Source organism: Eschrichtius robustus, chromosome 5, assembly GCF_028021215.1.
Source record: "Eschrichtius robustus isolate mEscRob2 chromosome 5, mEscRob2.pri, whole genome shotgun sequence".
NCBI lineage: Eukaryota > Metazoa > Chordata > Mammalia > Artiodactyla > Eschrichtiidae > Eschrichtius > Eschrichtius robustus.
Window position 1 is genome coordinate 40,230,383 of NC_090828.1, and position 23,854 is coordinate 40,254,236.

General features: G+C 34.9%; 1 long non-coding RNA gene across 3 annotated transcripts in view; it reads left to right on the forward strand.

The window, feature by feature from the left end:
* Window positions 1–23,854, forward strand: part of LOC137764810 (uncharacterized) — a 496,427-nt gene that overhangs the window by 14,158 nt on the left and 458,415 nt on the right. The window contains exon 3 of one of the 3 annotated variants that reach the window (XR_011074065.1): window positions 14,409–14,758. The exons of the other annotated variants lie outside the window; for them this stretch is intronic. This is a non-coding gene — a long non-coding RNA (uncharacterized lncRNA). Of the gene's footprint in view, window positions 1–14,408; window positions 14,759–23,854 lie in introns of those variants that run through there. 3 annotated transcript variants of the gene reach the window in all.

Below are 23,854 nucleotides of genomic sequence, written 5' to 3' on the forward strand. Positions count from 1 at the left end.
AGGGAGGGGATATGGGGACATATGTATGTGTACATAGAGCTGATTCACTTTGTTGTACAGCAGAAACTAGCACAACATTGTAAAGCAATTATACTCCAATAAAGATATTAACAATAATATAAATAAATAGATAAATAATATAAATAAATACAAAAAGGGCTAGCACTTGTACTGAATACACTAGAATTGTAATTTCTCATGCATAAAGCATGATCTATATGTAATATGCAACTAAAAAAACAGAATTTACATTATTCTGATAGAGCAACAGCATTGCTTACTATTCATTGAAGCATTTAATATATCAAATAACTTGATTAAAATATATAAGATGATAATAACTTACAAAGTGTTATATATTGCTTCCCAGAAATTTGAAGCTGTTTTCTCTGATGCAAACAGTAATCTCTGAATTGAAAATCAATATTTATGAATAATAATGAATATATGAATATATTTCTTGATTTTATACTGTAGTCTATTGGTTAATCTATTTTCGTACCAATACCTATTGTTTGTGTTCACTAATTTTAGAGTAAACTATACATTCTGATAATGGAAGTTCCCTTCCTCCACAAACCTTGATATTCTTTTTTTTGTAATTGAAACTTTGGGGATAATTGTACCTTCACTTGTCATTTTAAGAAATAATATAGGGAAATCCCTTGCACACTTTGCCCAGTTTTTCCCAATAGTAACATTTTGCAGAATTATAGTATGCCACACAAGGATATTGACATTGATACAATTTACCAATCTTACTCAGATTTCCCTAGTTTCATTTGCACTGATTTGTGTGTGTGCATATTTAGTTCTAAACAATTTTATCACATGTGTAGGTTTGTGAAGCCACCACCACAGTAAAGATATTGAACAGTTCCATCTCCACGTGAGCCATCTTGTTGCTTTTTTATAAACCCGCCTCCCTCCTGCTGTTCTTTGTATATATATTTTAGACTATTCTGTCATTAATGTTTTCTCTGTGAAGTTGAAGATCATTTTGAGCAAATCCCAACCCACAACACACACATAGTGGGAACTGATTGTAATTGCTTTAAACATTAAAATAAACATACATTTTAGGAGAATTGACAGGTTGTGCTCTTAATCATTCCATTCACTGTCAATGCCCAACCAGCCGAAGACCACTGGCAACAACCTGTTGTTGAGCAGGTTGGTTTATTGTTCTTTGAGACAAAGGAGAACATACATGATGGGGAACCACAGGGTGTCTCAGAGTGTTAAAAAGAATCTATTATAGGATTTAGGCTGTGTTAAGTGATTTTGGAGAGGATTCAAGGAAGTCAGTTGGGCTTTGTCCTGAATTAGATCCTGTAAGGCAGAGAGGCGACTCTGCAATCAGGGGTAATAATAGATCTCATCTAGAAGGTAGGAGGAATGAAGTGAGGCTAGACCTATAATTGGTAAAGAAGAAGCAGGTGGCATGGACATATATACACTACCAAATGTAAAATAGATAGCTAGTGGGAAGCAGCCACATAGCCCAGGGAGATCAGCTCGGTGCTCTGTGACCACCTAGAGGGGTGGGATAGGGAGGGTGGGAGGGAGACGCAAGAGGGAAGAGATATGGGGATATATGTATATGTCTAGCTGATTCACTTTGTTATAAAGCAGAAACTAAAACACCATTGTAAAGCAATTATATTCCAATAAAGATGTTAAAAAAAAAAAAAAAGCAGGCGCTCACATTAACCAGGATGTAGGATGTGTGATTAGTTTTGTTATTTGGACAATATTCATATTTTGTCTGTGTTCAGGCATGATTAGGTAGTACTCTTATTTATTCATCCTGGTGATAAGAGTATTTATTCATCCTGGTGATAGAGTAGCCTTGTCTGATGATGTTACTCTATGAAACTGGGTATCTTCGACAAGACTACATGTGAGTGCCAGGTCAGCTCCTAGATGTCAAAGGCCTGCTTTTCTCTTTCTCACCAGGAAGACGGTATGACTTTCCATTTGTTCAGATCTTCTTTTATTTCTTTTAATAACATTTTATAGTTTTCTTTATATTGTTCTTCCTTGATATATTTATTATTAAATATATTTTTTGATTTTGTCATCATCAAAAAAAGATTTTCCCTGTGTTTTCCTTTATTGGTATTTATTGCTAGAACAGAGAAAGCTATTTGGTTTCACATGTTTATATTGTGTCTTTTTACCTTAGCAAAGTTTAACATCTTTATTGGAGTATAATTGCTTTACAATGGTGTGTTAGTTTCTGCTTTATAACAAAGTGAATCAGCTATACATATACATATATCCCCGTATCTACTCCCTCTTGCATCTCCCTCCCACCCTCCCTATCCCACCCCTCTAGGTGGTTACAAAGCACCGAGCTGATCTCCCTGTGCTATGTGGCTGCTTCCCACTAGCTATCTATTTTACATTTGGTATATATATGTCCATGCCACTCTCTCACTTCGTCCCAGCTTACCCTTCCCTCTCCCCGTGTCGTCAAGTCCATTCTCTATGTCTGTGTCTTTATTCCTGTCCTGCTCCTAGGTTCTTCAGAACCATTTTTTTTCTTCTCGATTCCATATATATGTGTTAGCATACGGTATTTGTTTTTCTCTTTCTGAACTTACTTCACTCAGTATGACAATCTCTAGGTCCATCCACTTCACTACAAATAACTCAATTTTGTTTCTTTTTATGGCTGAGTAATATTCCATTGTATATATGTGCCACATCTTCTTTATCCATTCATCTGTCGATGGACACTTAGGTTGCTTCCATGACCTGGCTATTGTAAATAAAGCTGCGGTGAACATTGTGGTATGTGACTCTTTTTCAATTATGGATTTCTCAGGGTATATGCCCAGTAGTGGGACTGCAGGGTCCTATGGTAGTTCTATTTTTAGTTTTTGAAGGAACCTCCATACTGTTCTCCATAGTGGCTGTATCAATTGACATTCCCACCAACAGTGCAAGAGGATTTCCTTTTCTCCACAGCCTCTCCAGCATTTATTGTTTGTAGATTTTTTTTTTTTTTAGAACATGAGCTTTTTTTTTTTTTTAAATAAATGTATTTATTTTATTTATTTATTTTTGGCTGTGCTGGGTCCTCGCTGCTGGGCGCGGGCTTTCTCTAGTTGCGGCGAGCGGGGGCTACTCTCCGTTGCGGTGCACAGACTTCTCATTGCAGTGGCCTCTCCCGTTGCAGAGCACAGGCTCTAGGCACGTGGGCTTCAGTAGTTGTGGCACGCGGGCTCAGCAGTTGTGGCTTGCGGGCTCTAGAGCACAGGCTCAGTAGTTGTGGCGCACAGGCCTAGCTGCTCCACAGCACGTGGGATCCTCCCGGACCAGGGCTTGAACCCGTGCCCCCTGCACTGGCAGGCGGACTCTCAACCACTGCGCCACCAAGGAAACCCTGTTTGTAGATTTTTTGATGATGGCCATTCTGACCAGAGTGAGGTGATACCTCATTGTAGTTTTGATTTGCCTTTGTCTAATGATTAGTGATGTTGAGCATCCTTTCATGTGTTTGTTGACAATCTGTATATCTTCTCGGAAGAAATGTATTGAGGTCTTCTGCCCATTTTTGGATTGGGTTGTTTGTGTTTCCGATACTGAGCTGCATGAGCTGCTTGTATATTTTGGAGATAAATCCTTTGTCAGTTGCTTCATTTGCAAATATTTTCTCCCATTCTCAGGGTTGTCTTTTTGACTTGTTTATGGTTTTCCTTTGCTGTGCAACAGCTTTTAAGTTTCATTAGGTCCCATTTTTGTTTTTATTTCCATTTCTCTAGGAGGTGGGTCAAAAAGGATCTTGCTGTGATTTATGTCATAGAGTGTTCTGCCTATGTTTTCCTCTAAGAGTTTTATAGTGTCTGGTCTTACATTTAGGTCTTTAATCCATTTTGAGTTTATTTTTGTGTGTGGTGTTAGGAAGTGTTCTAATTTCATTCTTTTATATGTAGCTGTCCAGTTTTCCCAGCTCCACTTATGGAAGAGGCTCTCTTTTCTCCATTGTGTATTCTTGCCTCCTTTATCAAAGATAAGGTGACCATATGTGCGTGGGTTTATCCCTGGGCTTTCTCTCCTGTTCCATTGATCTATATTTCTGTTTTTGTGGCAGTACCATACTGTCTTGATTACTGTAGTTTTGTAGTATAGTCTGAAGTCAGGGACCCTGATTCCTCCACCTCCGTTTTTCTTTCTCAAGATTACTTTGGCTATTTGGGGTCTTTTGTGTTTCCATACAAATTGTGAAATTTTTTGTTCTAGTTCTGTGAAAAATGTCATTGGTAGTTTGACAGGGATTGCACTGAATCTGTAGATTGCTTTGGGTAGTATAGTCATTTTCACAAAGTTGATTCTTCCAATACAAAAACATGGTATATCTCTCCATCTGTTTGTGTTGTCTTTAATTTCTTTCATCAGTGTCTTACAATTTTCTGCATACGGGTCTTTTGTCTCCTTAGGTAGATTTATTCGTAGGTATTTTGTTCTTTTTGTTGCAGTGGTAAACAGAAGTGTTTCCTTAATTTCTCTCAGATTTTTCATCATTACTGTATAGGAATGCAAGAGATTTCTGTGCATTTATTTTGTATCCTGCTACTTTACCAAATTCACTGATTAGCTCTAGTAGTTTTCTGGTATCATCTTTAGGATTCTCTATGTATAGTATCATGTCATCTGCAGTGACAGTTTTACTTCCTCTTTTCCAATTTGGATTCCTTTTATTTCTTTTTCTTCTCTGATTGCTGTAGCTAAAAGTTGAATAATAGTGGTGAGAGTGGGCAACCTTGTCTTGTTCCTAATCTTAGTGGAAATAATTTCATTTTTCACCATTGAGAATGATGTTGGGTGTGGGTTTGTAATATATGGCCTTTATTATGTTGAGGTAAGTTCCCTCTATTCCTACTTTCTGGAGGGTTTTTATCAGAGATGGGTGTTGAATTTTATCAAAAGCTTTTTCTGCATCTATTGAGATGATCATATGGTTTTTCCCCTTCAATTTGTTAATATGGTGTATCACATTGTTTGATTTGCATATATTGAAGAATCCTTGCATTCCTGGGATAAACCCTCCTTGATCATGGTATATGATCCTTTTAATGTGCTGCTGGATTCTGTTTGCTAGTATTTTGTTGAGAATTTTTGCATCTATGTTCATCAGTGATTTGGCCTGTAGTTTTCTTTTTTTGTGACATCTTTGTCTGGTTTTGGTATCAGGGTGATGATGGCCTCGTAGAATGCGTTTGGGAGTATTCCTCCCTCTGCTGTATTTTGGAAGAGTTTGAGAAGGATAGGTGTTAGCTCTTCTCTAAATGTTTAATAGAATTCACCTGTGAAGCCATCTGGTCCTGGGCTTTTGTTTGTTGGAAGATTTTATATCACAGTTTCAATTTCAGTGCTTGTGATTGGTCTGTTTCTATTTTCTATTTCTTCTTGATTAGTCTCAGAAGGTTGTGATTTTCTAAGAATTTGTCCATTTCTTCCAGGTTGTCCATTTTATTGGCATATAGTTGCTTATAGTAATCTCTCATGATCCTTTGTATTTCTGCAGTGTCAGTTGTTACTTCTCCTTTTTCATTTCTAGCTGTATTGATTTGAGTCTTCTCCCTTTTTTCCTGATGAGTCTTGCTAATGGTTTATCAATTTTGTATATCTTCTCAAAGAACCAGCCTTTAGTTTTATTGATCTTTGCTGTCGTATCCTTCATTTCTTTTTCATTTATTTCTGATCACATCTTTATGATTTCTTTCCTTCTGCTAACTTTGGGGTTTTTTTTGTCTTCTTTCTCTAATTGCTTTAGGTATAACGTTAGGTTGTTTTTTGAGACTTTTCTTGTTTCTTGAGGTAGGATTTTATTATTATAAACTTCCCTCTTAGAACTGCTTTTGCTGCATCCCATAAGTTTTGGGTTGCTGTGTTTTCATTGTCATTTGTTTCTAGGTATTTTTTTGATTTCCTCTCTGATTTCTTCAGTGATCTCTTGGTTATTTAGTAATGGTTTTTTTTTTTTAAACATCCTTATTGGATTATAATTGCCTTACAATGGTGTGTTATTTTCTGCTTTATAACAAAGTGAATCAGCAAACATATACATATATCCCCATATCTCCTCCCTCTTGCGTGTCCCTCCCAACCCCCTCTAGGTGGTCACAATGCACTGAGCTGGTCTCCTTCTGCTATGTGGCTGCTTCCCACTAGCTATCTATTTTACATTTGGCAGTGTATACATGTCAATGCTACTCTCTCACTTCGTCCCAGTTTACCCTTCCCCCTCCTGTGTCATGAAGTCCATTATCTACGTCTGTGTCTTTATTCCTGTCCTGCCCCTAGGTTCTTCAGACCCATTTTTTTTTTTTTTTTAGATTACTTATATATGTGTAGGCATACGGTATTTGTTTTTCTCTATCTGACTTACTTCACTCGTATGACAGACTCTAGGTCCATCCACCTCACAGTATGGTATTGTTTAGCCTCCATGTGTTTGTATTTTTTACAGTTTTTTTCGTATAATTGATATCTAGTCTCATAGCTTTGTGGTTGGAAAAGATACTTGATAGAATTTAAATTTTCTTAAATTTACCAAGGCTTGATTTGTGACCCAAGATATGATCTATCCTGCAGAATGTTCCATGAGCACTTGAGAGGAAAGTGTAGTCTGTTGTTTTTGGATGGAATGTCCTATAAATATCAATTAAGTCCACCTTGTTTAATGTATCATTTAAAGCTTGTGTTTCCTTATTTATTTTCATTTTGGATTATCTGTCCATTGGTGAAAGTGGGGTGTTCAAGTCCCCTATTATTACTGTGTTACTGTTGATTTCCCCTTTATGGTTGTTTGCATTTTCCTTATGTATTGAGGTGCTCCTATGTTGGGTGCATATATATTTAAAATTGTTATATCTTCTTCTTGGATCGATCCCTTGATCATTATGTAGTGTCCTTCTTTGTCTCTTGTAATAATCTTTATTGTAAAGTCTATTTTGTCTGATATGAGAATTGCTATTCCAGCTTTCTTTTGATTTCCATTTTCATGGAATATCTTTTTCCACCCCCTCACTTTCAGTGTGTATGTGTCCCTAGGTCTGAAGTGGGTCTCTTGTAGACAGCATATATATGGGTCTCTTTTTTTATGCATTCAGCCAGTCTGTGTCTTTTGGTTGGAGCATTTAGTCCATTTACATTTAAGGTAATTATTGAAATGTATGTTCCTATTACCATTTTCTTAATTTTTTTTGGTTTCTTATTATAGGTCTTTTCCTTCTCTTGTGTTTCCTGCCTAGAGAAGTTCTTTTAGCATTTGTTGTAAAGCTGATTGGGTGGTGCTGAGTTCTCTTAGGTTTTGCTTGTCTGTAAAGGCTTTAATTTCTTCGTCGAATCTGAATGAGATCCTTGCTGGGTAGAGTTATCTTGGTTGTAGGTTTTTCCCTTTAAACACTCTAAATATGTTCTGCCACTCCCTTCTGGCTTGCAGAGATTCTGGTGAAAGATCAGCTGTTAACCTTATGGGGATTCTCTTGTATGTTATTTGTTGCTTTTCCCTTTCTGATTTTAATATTTTTTCTTTGTACTTAAGTTTTGATAGTTTGATTAATATGTGTCTCGGCATGTTTCTCCTTGGATTTATCCTGTATGGGACTCTCTGCACTTTCTGGACACTTGATTGACTATTTCCTTTCCCATATTAGGGAAGTTTTCAACTATAATCTCTTCAAATATTTTCTCAGTCCCTTTCTTTTTCTCTTCTTCTTCTGGGACCCCTTTAATTCGAATATTGGTCCATTTAATATTGTCCCAGAGGTCTCTGAGACTGTCCTCAATTCTTTTCATTCTTTTTTCTTTATTCTTCTCTGTGGTAGTTATTTCCACTCTTTTATCTTCCAGGTCACCTATCCGTTCTTATGCCTCAGTTATTCTGCTATTGATTCCTTCTACGGAATTTTTAATTTCATTTATTGTGTTGTTCATCATTGGTTGTTTGCTCTGTTGTTTTTCTAGGTCCTTGTTAAACGTTTCTTGTATTTTCTCCATTCTATTTTCAAGATTTTGGATCATTTTTACTATCATTACTCTGAGTTCTTTTTCAAGTAGACTGCCTATTTCCTCTTCATTTGTTTGATCTGGTGGGGTTTTACCTTGCTCCTTCATCTGCTGTGTATTTCTCTGTCTTCTCATTTTGCTTAACTACTGTGTTTTGGCTCTCCTTTTTGCAGGCTGCAGGTTTGTAGTTCCCATTGTTTTTGCCGGCTGCCCCCAGTGGGTAAGGTTGGTTCAGTGGGTTGTGTAGGCTTCCTGGTGGAGGAAGGACTGGTGTCTGTGTTCTGGTGGATGAGGCTGGATCTTGTCTTTCTGGTGGGCAGGACCGCATCCGGTGGTGTGTTTTGGGGTGTCTGTGAACTTACGATTTTAGGCAGCCTCTCTACTAATGTGTGGGGTTTTGTTCCTGTCTTGCTAGTTGTTTGCCATGGGATGTTCAGCACTGTAACTTGCTGGTCATTGAGTGGAGCTGGGTCTTAGCATTGAGATGGAGATCTCTGGGAGAGCTTTTGCCATTTGATATTACATGGGGCTGGGAGGTCTTTGGTGGACCAATGTCCTTAACTCGGCTCTCCCACCTAAGAGGCTCAGGCATGACACCTGGCCGGAGCACCAAGACCCTGTCAGCCACACAGCTCTGAAGAAAAGGGAGAAAAAAAAGGAAATAAAGAAAAAAATAAAATAAAATAAGTTATTAAAATAAAAAGAAAATGTTTAAAAATAAAAAAAGTAATAAAAAATTAAAAGAAAGAAAGAGAGAGCCACCAAACTAAGAAACAAATCCACCAATGATAACAAGTGCTAAAAAGTATACTTAAAAAAAAAAAAAAATACAGACAGACAGAACCCTAGGACAAATGGTAAAAGCAAAGCTATACAGACAGAATCACACAAAGAAACAAACACATACACACTCACAAGAAGAGAAAAAGGAAAAAAATATATATATATTAAAAAAAAAAAGGGAAGAGAGCAACTTAATCAATAAACAAATCTACCAGTGATAATAAGCCCTAAATACTAAACTTAAGATTAACATAAAACCATAAACAAATTAGATGCAGAAAGCCAACTGCAAGTCTACAGTTGCTCCCAAAGTCCACCGCCTCAAATTTGGGATGATTCGTTGTCTATTCAGATATTCCACAGATGTAGGGTACATCAAGTTGATTGTGGAGATTTATTCCACTGCTCCTGAGGCTGCTGGAAGAGATTTCCCTTTCTCTTTGTTTGCACAGCTCCTGGGGTTCAGCTTTGGATTTGGCCCCGCCTCTGCCTGTTGGTCGCCTGAGGGCATCTGTTCCCCGCCCAGACGGGACAGGCTTAAAGTAGCAGCTGATTAGGGGGCTCTGGCTCACTCAGGCTGGGGGAGGGAGGGGTACGGAATGCGGGGCAAGCCTGTGGTGGCAGAGGCTGGCGGCATGATGTTGCACCAGTCTGAGGCGTGCCATGTGTACTCCCGGGGAAGTTGTTCCTGGATCATGGGACCCTGGCAGTGGTGGCCTGCACAGGCTCCCAGGACGGAAGGTGTGGATAGTGACCTGTGCTTGCACACAGGCTTCTTGGTGGCTGCAGTAGCAGCCTTAGTTTTCCATGCCAGTCTCTGGTGTCTGCACTGATAGCCACAGCTCACGCCTGTCTCTGGAGCTCATTTAGGCAGTGCTCTGAATCCCCTCTCCTCACGCACCCTGAAACAATGGTCTCTTGCCTCTTAGGCAGTTGCAGACGTTTTCCTGGACTCCCTCCCAGCTAGCTGTGGCGCACTAGCCCCCTTCAGGCTGTGTTCACGCAACCGACCCCAGTCCTCTCCCTGGGATCTGATCTCTGAAGCCCGAGCCTCAGCTCCAAGCCCCCACCCGTCCTGGCAGGTGAGCAGACAAGCCTCTCAGGCTGGTGAGTGCTGATTGGCACTGATCCTCTGTGCGGGAATCTCTCCACTTTGCCCTCTGCACCCCTGTTGCTGCACTCTCCTCCATGGCTCTGAAGCTTCCCCCCACTGCCCACCCCCCCGTCTCCACCAGTGAAGGGGCTTTCTAGTGTGTGGAAACTTTTCCTCCTTCACAGCTCTCTCCCAGAGATGCAGGTCCCATCCCTATTCTTTTGTCTCTGTTTTTTCTTTTGCCCTACCCATGTATGTGGGGATTTTCTTGCCTTTTGGGAAGTCTGAGGTCTTCTGCCAGCGTTCAGTAGGTGTTCTGTAGGAGTTTTTCCACTTGTAGATGTACTTTTGATGTATTTGTGGGGAGGAAGGCGATCTCCATGTCTTACTCCTCCGCCATCTTGAAGGTCCTCCTTATTAGCAAAATATTTTATTAATTTTGTTTGAACATTTAATATCTTGGATTTTCTACTGTCCAAATAGGATAATGTTGTCTCTTCTTTTCTCGTGCTTATGCTACTTATTTAATTTTATTGGATATTTGCTTTTGTTAAAACTTTCAAGGCAGTATTTAATATTGTGGTAGCATTCATCTCTGTCTAACTGGAAAGATTTTAGTGTTTATTTGTTTATTGTAATGCTTACTTTTGGGAAGTGGTAAGATAGTCTTTAATGTATTTAGAAATTTTGTTTCTGTTATTATTTTATTTAGGGTTTTATTGGAAATGACTGCTGAATTTTATCAAATATCTTTTAATCATCTATTGATATGATCACATATTTTTCTTTTATTAATATGTAGAAATAATGGACTTCCTCTTGCATTCCTGGAATAAACCCTTAGTCATATATTTTCATTTTGATTTGTTTCTGGATTGTACTTGCTGATACCTTGTGCAGCATGCTATGTATCTTACTTTTAGACTGACGAGAAAGATATTAATAAGTCTTTAAAAAAGTAGCAAAGATCTTGGCCTAAATAGTCAACAAATGTGAGAAAAAAATGTTCAAATGTGGTAGAGAAATATGCACACATGCACGCACGCTCACACACACACACACACACACACACACAAAACCAAACAAGAAAAGAAAACATTACATTATATTCATAGATCTGTCAAAAAAAACCCTATATTTTTCATCACTGGTGAGTGGTGTGACGTGAAGAAGAGGTAACTCTTTCACACACTAGGAAAAATGACTGTTAATGCTGCTGTTTGAGAGAGTACTTTGTCAGTATTTATTAAGATACAGATACATATACCTTTGTTTTCCGATTTTATTCACAGGAGTATATTATATAGGTAAACAAAAGCATCATTACTTAATAAAGTATGTGAAAATATATTGAGTAAAAGAAAAGGAAAGAAATATAGTAGAAACAAAGAGAATGCCAATCAAGAGGGGTATGGCTTTATAAACTAGGGGGATCCACACCATGGAACATTATGCTGCCATTAAAAATAATGACTTAGTTCTCTCCTAGTTAACCTGCAGAGAGTTTCATGATGCATTTTGGAATGAGAAAAACAAGGTGCTGAAAGGTTATAGATACGATTGCAATTATTATAAAAGCAAGAGCAAAATTTGTGTCTGGTTATATGCATATATTCTATATTTTATCCATGTTACATATTCTATGGAAAATTATTCAAAATTTTTCTTAGCTATAAAATATTGTTTTCTTTCTTGTGTATTCAAAGATAATGCTTTCTTTTCATATGGATACAAAATCCAGTTATTTTACCTGAAAATATACAATAGCTTTTAATGTGCCTGGTGTCTATATACTTCTGCATAAATGATCTTAAAAAGTAAAAAGAAATAAAACGAAAACAAAACCTAAAGGGCCCTGGACTTTAGAATAATAATTAGATAGCAAAAATTCCAAAACCATTTATATTACTATTTTATGTCTTCATGTCCTGCAAACTATATCTCAAAATACTAACGTGTATCCAGAATTGAAGATCAAGTAAAGTAAGCAGAAGTGATACTGTAAAACATGCCTTTTAAAATGATTTATTATAGTAAAAGACATGGGAACAATGAAAAGGTGAGCAGAGGGAGGAACTCTTCTCCAATCCCATTTCTATCACAGCTGGAGGTGCATAGTTTCCTTGTTCTTATAAAGGAATTACTGCCACATGGTGAGTTCCTGCAACAAAAGTTAAATATGAATTGGCTGTGCTTCTTAAATGTTAATAATCCAATCATATGGAAAAAGGAATTTAGTAATGTATAATTTAAAAAGTCAGAACTCTAAGAGTTTGAGATTTTCTTGGAGATTTACTCAGATGCTGTCATCTTTATGTGATGACGCTCCTTCTGAACAAGTGTTTATATTGATAGTGAAAATCTGTTTAAAGTGAAATACTTATATCTGTAAGCTAATTAGCTGTTTAAATCTATATGATCTAAAACAGCTAACTGATTTTAAGAAAATAAATAGCATATTTTGATACAGTGGATATTAGGCTTTCTTTCTCTCTCTCCTCCCTCTCTCCCTCCCTCTGTCCCTCCCTCCCTTCCTTCCTCTCTTTCTTTCTTTTCTTCTCCTTCTACCATTAAATGCTATATAGACATAGACTAAGGAGAGGGACTATTTGTTTCCCCCTAGGTTCTTACGGGAAGGTAGCTTTCAAAACTTAATTTTTATTATGTTTATGCAAACTTGCTAAACCTAGAGAAAATCAAGCAATATTTTTGGGAGGAGGGGAAGTAAGTTTACATAATCCTTATAAGTATTTGCTTGATATCTCTAAATATTGCCCAGTGCACATCAACTAGTATTCTACTGTCACTAAGTACAGTTAAAACTGTTTCTGTCAATTAGTTCCTGAAGATATCAGTGGGATGTGTAGCCAGGGGAAAAAAGGGAGAAGGTTAGGTACTTTTAAGAAAGGCACAAGAAGGAAAAGAGAAAGTACATAGAGAAAATAACCTTTTTTTTCTGATGTAGCCATTCATTTCTTTAACAAATATTTATTGAATGCCAGGGACTCTTCCAGGTGCTGTAGATTCAGCTGTAGTTGAAGAGAAAATGTCCCTGGAATTTACTTCCTAGTTGAGATCTTCCCAGTAAAGAATGAAAACAACCCTTAGAAATGATATTGAATGTGCTTCCAAAAAGGATATTACCCCATGGGAAATAAAAACTTTCCAATAAAATAATGCACCACTGAAGTTTCATTGTTACCAATACTTTAAATATCTACTATCAGAAAATAAAGTGTAGTAGAATTGAGGAAGAAAACTGTATCTGGCGATCCATTGTTTAATATACTCTCTAACAGATTATTGAAAGACACCCTTGTTTTAGTAAGCATAAAGGACCTCTGGCAATGTGAATTATTTAAATATACAAAGGTGATGACTGTGTTCTTGTATTCTTGTTTTTCTATCTCTGCAAACAAATGAACATAACATTTCCAATAGAAATAGTCTCATACACATGTTTTTACTTTAAATAATGCATTTACTTTAAATAATGCATTAGAGTAGAAAGCACTTATGAAGAAACAGCCAGAGCAAACTTAGATTTTTATTTCTAAAAGACTGGGGAATAAACACATCTTATCAAGAGATTGGATTAGAACATTGCACCAGTGAAGGCAGTTGGGTCAAGAATTATCAAAGTATTAAAAACCAAGTGATGTTGTCAGAGCATTAGTTTTGTATTAACACATTGAATTTTTGTAATATTAAAATTCTCTAGAATGCCCACATGTCAGAAAGAAAGAAATTTAATGTTTATTTACTGGTGTATTTTGAATTTACTTGGATCTATCATGTCAAGATAGAGAGACAAATTTCTGAAACAGCCATACTCTCATTTTCTCTTTAGGACTCCATATACATGTTTAATTCATTTTGCTAAGTATTTATTTACTGCATTTTGTCCAGCTGAATACTGCTTGCCATGAACTCTATCTGTCACAATTCATTTTCTAATGAAATAATACACGAGCATTTAAAATAGAGTATAGTAAGAATAGAAAGTACTATAAAAACAAAAGATGATGTACACATTGTTAGTAGTTGCCTGACCAAGGAGTGATCAAGATGGGAAAACTTTATGGAAGAGAGATGCCTAGAATTGAATCTTGAAAGTTTCCAGATTTGATTGGAAATAAAGTGCATGTGAAGCATGGTGAGCATCATTAACAAGATTGAAGCTGGGGCAATGTATATGGGGAGCAACAATGAGAACAACCTCACTAGAGTGATAGATCTTGGAGGGCAGTAGGGGGAGAAAAGTTATGATGAACTCAGATTTCTCAGGAGATTTGTGTAGCAAAATATAGAAGATGGATTTCTTTTAAGAGGCAACAAGAAGGTATTGAATGTCCCTGAGTATTAGGTCAAAGTGAAAGAATCTGGCAGGATATTGCAGAAGCAATTGGAAGTATAAGATAATGTAAGATGAAGGTCTTCGATATGTCTCATCTACTTACCTGCAGCTCTGCTTGGTTTGAAGTAAGAGAAAAAATTCCTATATTCTCAGAGTGGCAAGGAATTACCCATGAGGATCCAGGACCTGGAAGGGAGCTCTGATTTGCAAAAAGGAATGAACAGCAACAGGAATGTACTGATGATCAATCACCACACGGCAAGAGGTTTGAAGTCTCCAAGGGTAGATGATGATCAGGGACCAGATGGGAGTTCCCTATCTCTGACACCTTGGCTGTACTTACATTTTCTTCATCTTGCAAGTAAATCCAACAAATTATGTGTATGTGTGTGCATGTGATGTAAGAGGTGGAGAGATGTGAGACCAAATTATATATCTGTCAGAATGAGAACCTGTTCAAAATATAAGGATGGTTATAATGTAAAAACAAAGATTAACTAATATTTACTCCCCATAAATATAGCTCATTGATTATGAGTTCTGGCACCATTTTTTGTGATTGGTAATAAGTTCTCAATAAATGTTTGTCAATTAAATAGAATTATTGATTGAATTGGATGAGGCCATATATTTTCTGACATTCCCTTTAGGCTACCATACTTCTTGAAAATAGTAGAAAGTTATAAAATCTCTAAATTTAATTGGGTGTGTAGATCCTTTTTATTTTGCTTTATGTCTTTCTTAAACTTACATTCTTCCTCCAGGCCTATATTTTTTAGCATATTTCCTCTTGAAAATCCTGCTGAGTTGAAAAACTACAGTTATTTGGAGTTTCTTCAATATGCAAAAATAGAGGTTTCTTTAATATAGCAAATTAACAGAAATTTTTATTTAGTATTTAACAACTAAGGAAGGCATATTAGCCTGTCTCCATAGCTATATATTAGAAATACACAAACCTTCAGAGCTAATAAAAAGTTTGAATGTACATTTTAGTATTACATTTGGAAATACATGATTATTTTAAGCATTCTACAGTATTGACCAGAGATGTGAAAATTGATGTCCTTATCATTCTTAACAGTTGGTAGTTTTTACAACATGAGCCCATGTATGTAAGTGTGCATTCAGGTGTATACCTATTTACATAAATATGAAATATCATTTAAATGTAGTTTGAAAATATGAAAGCAAATACAGATTTATTTTTCATTAGTTTTAGCATTATATTATACTTAATTTAAAAATATAATTTATTGATTTTTTTCTAGTTTTGCAAGTAACTGATATTTATTGCAGAAAAGTTGGAAAGTGAAAAAATGTGTAAGATGCAAATAACCATAATCTCATTATCCACATATTTTGTTGTATTTCTTATGGTCTGTTTTCATTGCAGAAATATGCTTGATCAGATTTGAATGTAGACCAAACTCTTCAAAATTTTATTTTTCTACTTTACTTTAAGTAACCCATAGAATACAAGGAATGAGTTTTGCTTCATAGCAAACTGGCCCTTTACCATTCTCCATTTTCCCTCATCCCTCACTCCAGGTTCAAACCCTCCATGTGAATAAATCTTTCACAGAAATTATTATAGTTATTCTCTGTTTTGTTGTCTAACAACACATCTATTTTTCTTCATTAAAAAATGCAGTGTTACAAAACCTAAATCCTAGAAATAGAAAGATCCAAAACAATGTTCCTCTCCAGTTTGATGCTCAGTTCTTGTAGTACATTTAATATTGGAGAGCTGTTATGATTTGTAAAAATCTAGAGGCTTCTCTGTCTTCTGTGTCTAGAAAAGCAACTCATATACAGTGGGCACTCAGTAAATATGAATTGAGTGCATCTCCTTGTTGGATTATAGGTAAAGTGATTGTTGGTGTTTTTACGGACTATGAGTTTATTACCAATTGGTATAACTACAGACTATGTAATACAGATCAGCTGAGTATATAATACTGTTGTGGCAATGGCTCTTGTGTAAAATTCTTTATGGTTTTTCCCTATTTTTGTTTATAACTCTGTCCCATGTGGTCTGTTACCTTTTATTTTTTATCCAAAAATCAGAAATAATATCTCTATTGAGATTTTCCATTAATATGCATAAGCAACTGTGCCTTTTAAAACTCTTTCTTTCAGTTAACGCAACATTGAACTGTAGACATTCCTAGAGTGAAATAAAATGGCTCCCCTTAGACTGACAAAAGTACCCTGAGGCACTCTGTTTATTTAAATAGAGTGTTCTTCAGCAAAGGTTGCTCCATCAACAATTAGTGTCTTCTTCATAACTCCTAAATTATTCATTAATGCAAATCCAAAATCTAATCACTTTATTCTGCAGCAAAGTTGAAAGGAGAAAATTAATGCTATTTATTTCTTTAAAATACACTTTCTAGTTCTTTTGCTATTAATGTTTTTGAATACATATAATTTTGATATGCAAGTTTTCCGTGGCAATTTAATTTTTTGAATAACAAAAGAAGGATGAAGACAGGATTCTACTGGTTTCTTTTACCTCTCAGAGAGTCCTGACTAATAAAGTGCATCTCCTGTAAACATGAATTTCTTTTTGCTGGCAGCAAAAATTCTGCTAATAGTTTCATATCCATTTCACACTTGTACATTGACTAGTTTATGGTATATCCTTAACTTGCACCTCCCCTCCTTCCCTGCCAGAGGGCTTCATAAACAGAATAAAGATAAGGCTGCACATTTCTACTTATTACTGTAGAATCATAACTACCATCTCAGGGCACTTTCTCCAAGGTGACCTTCTGGCCAGTGCTACCTTTTTGTGTTCTTGGCTCCGTTCACTGAGGAAGTAAAATCAGATATTGGTGATTGTTTTAACTATGTAAAGAATGTCTCTTTGTATGTGTGTTTTTAAGTCTTACAGAAACTCTGACTCTTTAGGAAGCTGATCCATGTTCACCTTGTTCTTCCTGGTCTGAACCTTAAATTACATACAAATTAATGGCAGTTATTACGATTATTCTTTTTTCAAGTTGTATTCCTGTCTTACTGCTCTTGTTTTTATTTAGTTATAATGCCAAAATACTTTTTATTTCATCTTGTAGTAAAGATTCCTGTAAACCATACTGGAATCTTTCATGGAATGATGTGGAGTATAACTATAGACATATAGACAGAAATTCATATGTTGTATATACTGTGCACCTCTGCTATGCTGGCAGAATGACAGCTCGTAGGGCCAGCCGGTAAATTCTTCCCCTCAGTAGGAAGCGATTGTGAGTCGAGAGTAAGACAAAGCACCACCTTTTACTTTTCACACATAGGGGATATGTATTATTCACTTATGGAAGAGTAAATTTCATCCAAAGGCTTAACAATATAGGTAACGAATAACAAGATAATTCCCTGATACTTTGTGATCTGTGTATAGCCATGACAAAGGAGTATTTATGTTTTAAACATACAAATAACAAGAAGGGATAATAGCATGACCTGTAACTGTTACGTAAATTATTCCTGGTCATGGCACATAGGCCAAGCCAATCTGAGAATAAAGTTTCATCTGCCCCAATGTTTGTCTCAGCAACAGGGATATGACCCACTCAGACCAATGAGAAGCAATCCGTGTGAAAGACCCAGTCATGGGGGAAACAAGGTCAGACTCTGGACTTTTCAGTATGATAAGTAATCAATTCCTTGTCCAGAGGTTAAGCAGTAAGCATTTATTGAGTCTCTATTTTTTAAAAATGCACTAAATCAAGGTTACTGTAAGTGACAATTATGATGAATCAGCAACAATAGTTGAGAAAGCATTCTATGCTACCGACTTGATGCAATGCTCTGGGAAGGCAATCAGGGACCCCAGGTATGTCTGTGTAAATTGTGGATTAAATAGTCCTTAAAGAGACAATTCATATAGTCCACAACATGAACAACAACATATCCCAGGATTTATGAACTTTACGACCTGCACAAAAGCCAGGTCTAAATGATTAATTTTAGAACTCAGCTGAAGCTTACTCTAATGTTTGACTCAACTTTTTATATGAAAATACGGTTTTGTGCAGCATAGTGGAGAAGGCCAGTTATGTGATATGAAATTGGCATTGTACTGCCATTTTAACAGTAATTGAGAATCTCCTTTTTTTCAATAATATTCATATTTCCATATTTTATAAAAGATGTTAGTCTTTTGAATTACATATACTCAATTTGAACAATGTAAACTCTCAACCTTTTCTTTTCAGAGACAGAGCGTTGAATATTTTGAGATTTGACAAGAAAGAAGTTTTTAATAATGAATTATAGCTAAAAACAGATTTGTATTAAAACAATTTTATTGACCACTTCTGGGTCTAAAAAATAGATTAAACTTTTGATTGCAGGACATTTGTTAGTAAAGAGTTGTAGCGTAATTGTTAGTGAGCTTTCAGAAGCCTTTCTTGGAGATAATGTTTGAATAATCTATTGCCAGAATTTGAATAATTTATGCATGAACCAGTGTAGAGTTATAATTGCAATTACAATGTTCAGTTCAGTAGCAATGAGTTGCATTTGAAGTTGGATGACGATTACTCTGTATAGCTTAGGTTCTGCTTTTCATTTCATTTTTAACAAAGGATTCTGAGTAAAGGGAGATGGCTCAGAGCTTGACAAAAGTTCCCAAGTGAAGTTTTAGAGTTTCTTTCTAAAGATTTTTATTTCATTTTATTTTATTTTATTTTATTTATATTCCAAGTCTGAAATCCAATCTTGCATGCTTCTGTGCCATAGAGATAAAGCAAGGGACTGAAAGTGCCCCTGGTTGGACAGAAAGGACTTTTCTACTTTTCTTCTGAAGGAGCAGCTGCTCTTATCAATAATTTCCTGAAGCAATAGTCCTGGAGTGTAAACAATATTTTATACGGATGACAGTGGAACAGAATATGTTATTGCTAAAATTTGTGGACTTCACTGTGGAGAATGGATTAACCCTGTATAACACGGCATCAAATACATTATATTTTCTGAATTAAATGAAAGGGTTAAGAGTTTTTGTATGATGGGAGTCTCTGACTCAAAAAGAAACAATACAATAATTTTATTTTCACAAATATACAAAAAATGTTATATATCACATCACATTCTAAGTAATTAATATTACTAATCTTAGTGTTTGGTCAATCAATTCAAATTAAATTTGTAATGTGACATTGAATTTTTGCTTTCTTGAAAAACTAAAACTCTACTGAAGTGTTGACAGTTTAAGAGGGCTAATTTTTTTTATTTAAAAAGATGTCAGTGCGCCATGAATTATTTTTATATTCTCTGAACTCAACAAACAAACATTCATAAAGACTTTAATTGGTTTGACCAAAATTAAAACAATTTTAATTGTCTCTGGAGATCAAGCACTTCCATGAAAATCATTTGTTTCTAGAAACTTTGAGATTTATTTTCACTCATTACAGTCAAGTGTCTACAGACCCCTTTCTCCAAATTTTGTTTACTCTTGCTACAATATAAGAACATTTCTTAATTTTACCATTCATATTAAAGATATTCTCAAATGGGGGTATTGACTAGGGAACTGAGAAATATAAAATGAATCTCAGAAGCAGAATTGTGTAACTATTCCATCATGGATATCCTAGCATATACTGAGTTGTAGATTTATGGACTTGAAAGAAAACTTGAGCTCGTTTAGATCTGTACCCCACTCTAAGCAAAAGAAAACAATACAGAAATCTTGTAGACATGTTTTGGCAAAAAATCTTAATATCAAATCAAATTATACAGCCTTTTAAAATAACTTTTTCTTTTTTCATAAGCCTTACACTCAGGAATATAATTTATTTTTCGTATAATTTAGATCTATTCTCACCTGCTACTTTGTAATTTCTAAATTTATTTTTGAGATCATCGAAAGAATATTAAAGATGAGCTAATTCAGTATGAACCCCCCCACTGGGATTGAGAAATTTAAAAATCAAGGGTGTAACCAAAGATTTATTTTATTTCAAATCTTATTTAATTAAAATCAGTTTTTATTTTTTAGGGACCTTCCAAAGAAATTTTATATTGTATTCTTACTTATTTCAATTTCTCCTTTCAAATGGGAATGAAAAAATAAGACAAGATTCGATTCTCACAATTATACCTTATTAAGCAAGTTTCAGAACTAATGTATAGTTTGAAGTATAGCTAACGATTACCTTTAGGAAAATATGCATTGCAAAATCCAAATTCAGTTGATAAAATTTGTTTTCAATGTTCTCTTCTTTAAAAATGATCAACAGAGATGAATCTATTTGGACTATAGTAATTTATAGTTGGCTAATTACAAGTGGCACAGGGTGGACTTTATAAAGAATTAATTTTGACTAAGCAACATAATAATGTAATCAACATTGTAAGATGCTATGTTTGAAGAGAACATACTTAAGAAAAAATCTGATTTTCACATTTATTATATAGGAGTTAGTGGATAGGAGTGTGAACGTTGCAGTTAGACTGATCTGCCACTTAGTATGTGTTGTGGTCATGGACAGATCAGTTGGGAGAGTCAATTTGCTCATCAGTAAAAAATAGTTACCTGATAGGATTACAATTATTTTATTATATGTTAAAGCACATAGAACATTACCTGACCCATAGTTAACACTCTATAGTTTTTGCTATTAATTATGGTGTATATATAAGTAGATAGCATTTATTTTAGGTGAATTTTTCTTCTTTTCTAAAGTAGTGCCCTCTACTTGGAAATGTGAGAAACAGCAATTTTGATATAATTCTATAAAATTCTATTAAAAAAAGACATGGTCATTAGTCATGAAAATTATCTTTAATTGGAAAATGAAATCACATGCCACTGTTAAATGGAAGAATGATGTGGAATATTATAGTATATTTTTCTGAAATTGACATCTAAATGATTAAATATACAAGTTTTCCCCTGGAAAAAATTGTAGTTTGAGGTCTTTCACTAATTTGGGTGGTTTCTTTTTTTCCCAATTAGTCTGAATCAGTAAGGTTTTCCTTTGTTTATAAAATATCAGTTCATGACCAGGTGTACAAAAGGGAAGAAAGTACTTTCTATCAAGAACTTTATGTATTCAATATATTCATTTATTTTCATTAATTATTTATAGAGGATTTATAATGATATATATGTACTATAAATACATAGACATATATTAGTATATAAATATATATTATATATAATTAAATATATCTGTAATATATAGTTATATATATAAATATAAATAAATAAATATATAAATATATATATGTATAAGTTCTCCCAACAGGCTTGTGAGGTTGTCACATTCTTCTTTTATTATAATAAGGGAAATAGGAGCATGGAGAGAGATTAGGTTAATTAATATACGACAGTACTGGGATTTGAATCCAGGTTGCTCTGCTCTGAAACACATGCTATTTCCCAAAATACCATATTGCTCTCGTAGATAGCCATTTTAGGCCAGTGATGCATGTTATAACTAAGGATGACTTAGTATGGCAAGACCAAAATGTCAGGAATGTTAGAGATTGAATTTATGTTAAATGACTTAAATATCAACCTAAAAAAACCCAAACAAGCTCAATAAATAACAACGGGCCAGTGTTTTAGTATTTATTAACAATCTTGCTGAGTTTATAAGTTTTCTGAGTCAGTGTTTACTAGCCATGCTATATTTTAAATCCAAATTACAATGATTGAGCACATTAGATCATTTAGGAACACTTGAACAGTGTGTCAGCATCTGATGAAGAGGAAGTAGACCATTCTACATGAAATATTTGTTACTAAGGAACAGTTTATTAATGTTAATGTATTTTCAATCCTGTGGGTTAAAATAAATAAAAGATTTGACCTAAACTATTTCTAAAATAGGATGCCATACCTTTAAGCATGTTTCTATCCCTAATTCAAGGATTTTCAGGAGACCTAACTGGTGAACTTATAGGCTTATGTATATACAGGCATACTTCATTTTATTTCGCTTGGCTTTATTGCACTTTGCATGTATTGCATTTTTTACAAGTTGAAGGTTGTGGCAACCCTGCATTGAGCAAGTCTACTGGCTCCACTTTTCCAACAGCGTTTGTTCACTTTGTGTTTTTGTGTCACATTTTGGTAATTCTTGCAATATTTCAAACTTTTTCATTATCATTGTATTTGTTTTGGTGATCTGTGACCAGTGATCTTTGATGTTACTGCTACAACATGCTGAAGCTCAGATAACGGTTAGCATTTTTTAGCAATAAAGTATTTTTTAATTGAGGTATGTACATTGTTTATTAGACATAATACTATTGCACACTTAATAGACTAAAGTATTGCGTAAACATAACTTTTATATGCACCGGGAAACCAAATAATTCGTGTGACTCACTTTATTGTGATATTAGTTTTATTGTGGTGGTTTGAGGTATGTCTATAATAGATCATTCATAGAGTGATATTCTAAGGATACGCTAAAATATTTCTCATAAGCAATATTTTCTAATATGATCAAACAGATATTTCTGTCAGGACTTGAAAGAGACTAGAAAACACAACTTCCTGAAGTTATGTCTCTTTGTATTTAGTCCCAGATGGCGTTCCATTAAGCTTTTTATATTGTATGCATTTAAAAATCTCTTTGGAAGATGGTATACCTATTAACTAATAAGTTACTTGATTGAAAAATGTACAGAAGTAATTCTAAAGGATATATTATATTAATATACATTATTTTCCCAGAAATAGAACAATATCACTGTAGTTTTAAAATGGATTGTTCTGAATTATGGGCTGTTGCTCCTGAAACCTGTAATAGCTTTATATAAGCTTATGCTTTACATCTTAGAGGAGCCTTTACACATGTGCCTCTTGTATAAAATAGGGTGGTGATAACTGCAGGTTATCACTGAGTGGAGGAAGTCTGCATAATGATTAAAAAAATTAGATTTAGGGTCAGCCACTTTCTAGCTCCATGATCTTGATCAAATTACTTGACTTTCTTAAAGCTTCAGTTTATGTATTTGTGAAATGAGACCAGATAACTACATGCTTAATTATTTAGTAAATGTCTGTTATCATTATGGAAATCATGGGTAACGTTTTCTCATCCATCATGGCAGGAAATATAAGCAGCTAATTTTCTAACTCTCAATTCCAAATGTGTCTGTTATTGGCCACATAAACCATTGAAGAATAGTAAAATGTTTGATTTTAATATGAGAACTTCAAGGTAAGCTTTTATTAAAAAAATGTATAAAGCTGTTTCTTTACAGCCGTGTATAATATTTACATAGTTATGTTCACACAGGTCCAGAACTGCATATCCACAGAGCTATTGGCGTCTCAATTGAGAATGTCTAAAAAGATTTTAGCTACAGATGCAAAACAGCTGCAGTGCTATTTCAATAATAATAATGGATGGATTTATTTTCTGTGGGCTCTCTTTTATACATTCTGAGCTGACACTAAGATTTAGAACACAAAGGAAATTAAATAATAACCAAAAAATCACATTTTCTTGGGTGAAGAAAACTCACCCAAGAGTTTTACTGTTGCATATGCAATAGTAATTAACTGTCAAAGTCTAGTGTATTCTTTAAGATCACGCTGAATTGCAGTATCAGCGTTAGCACTG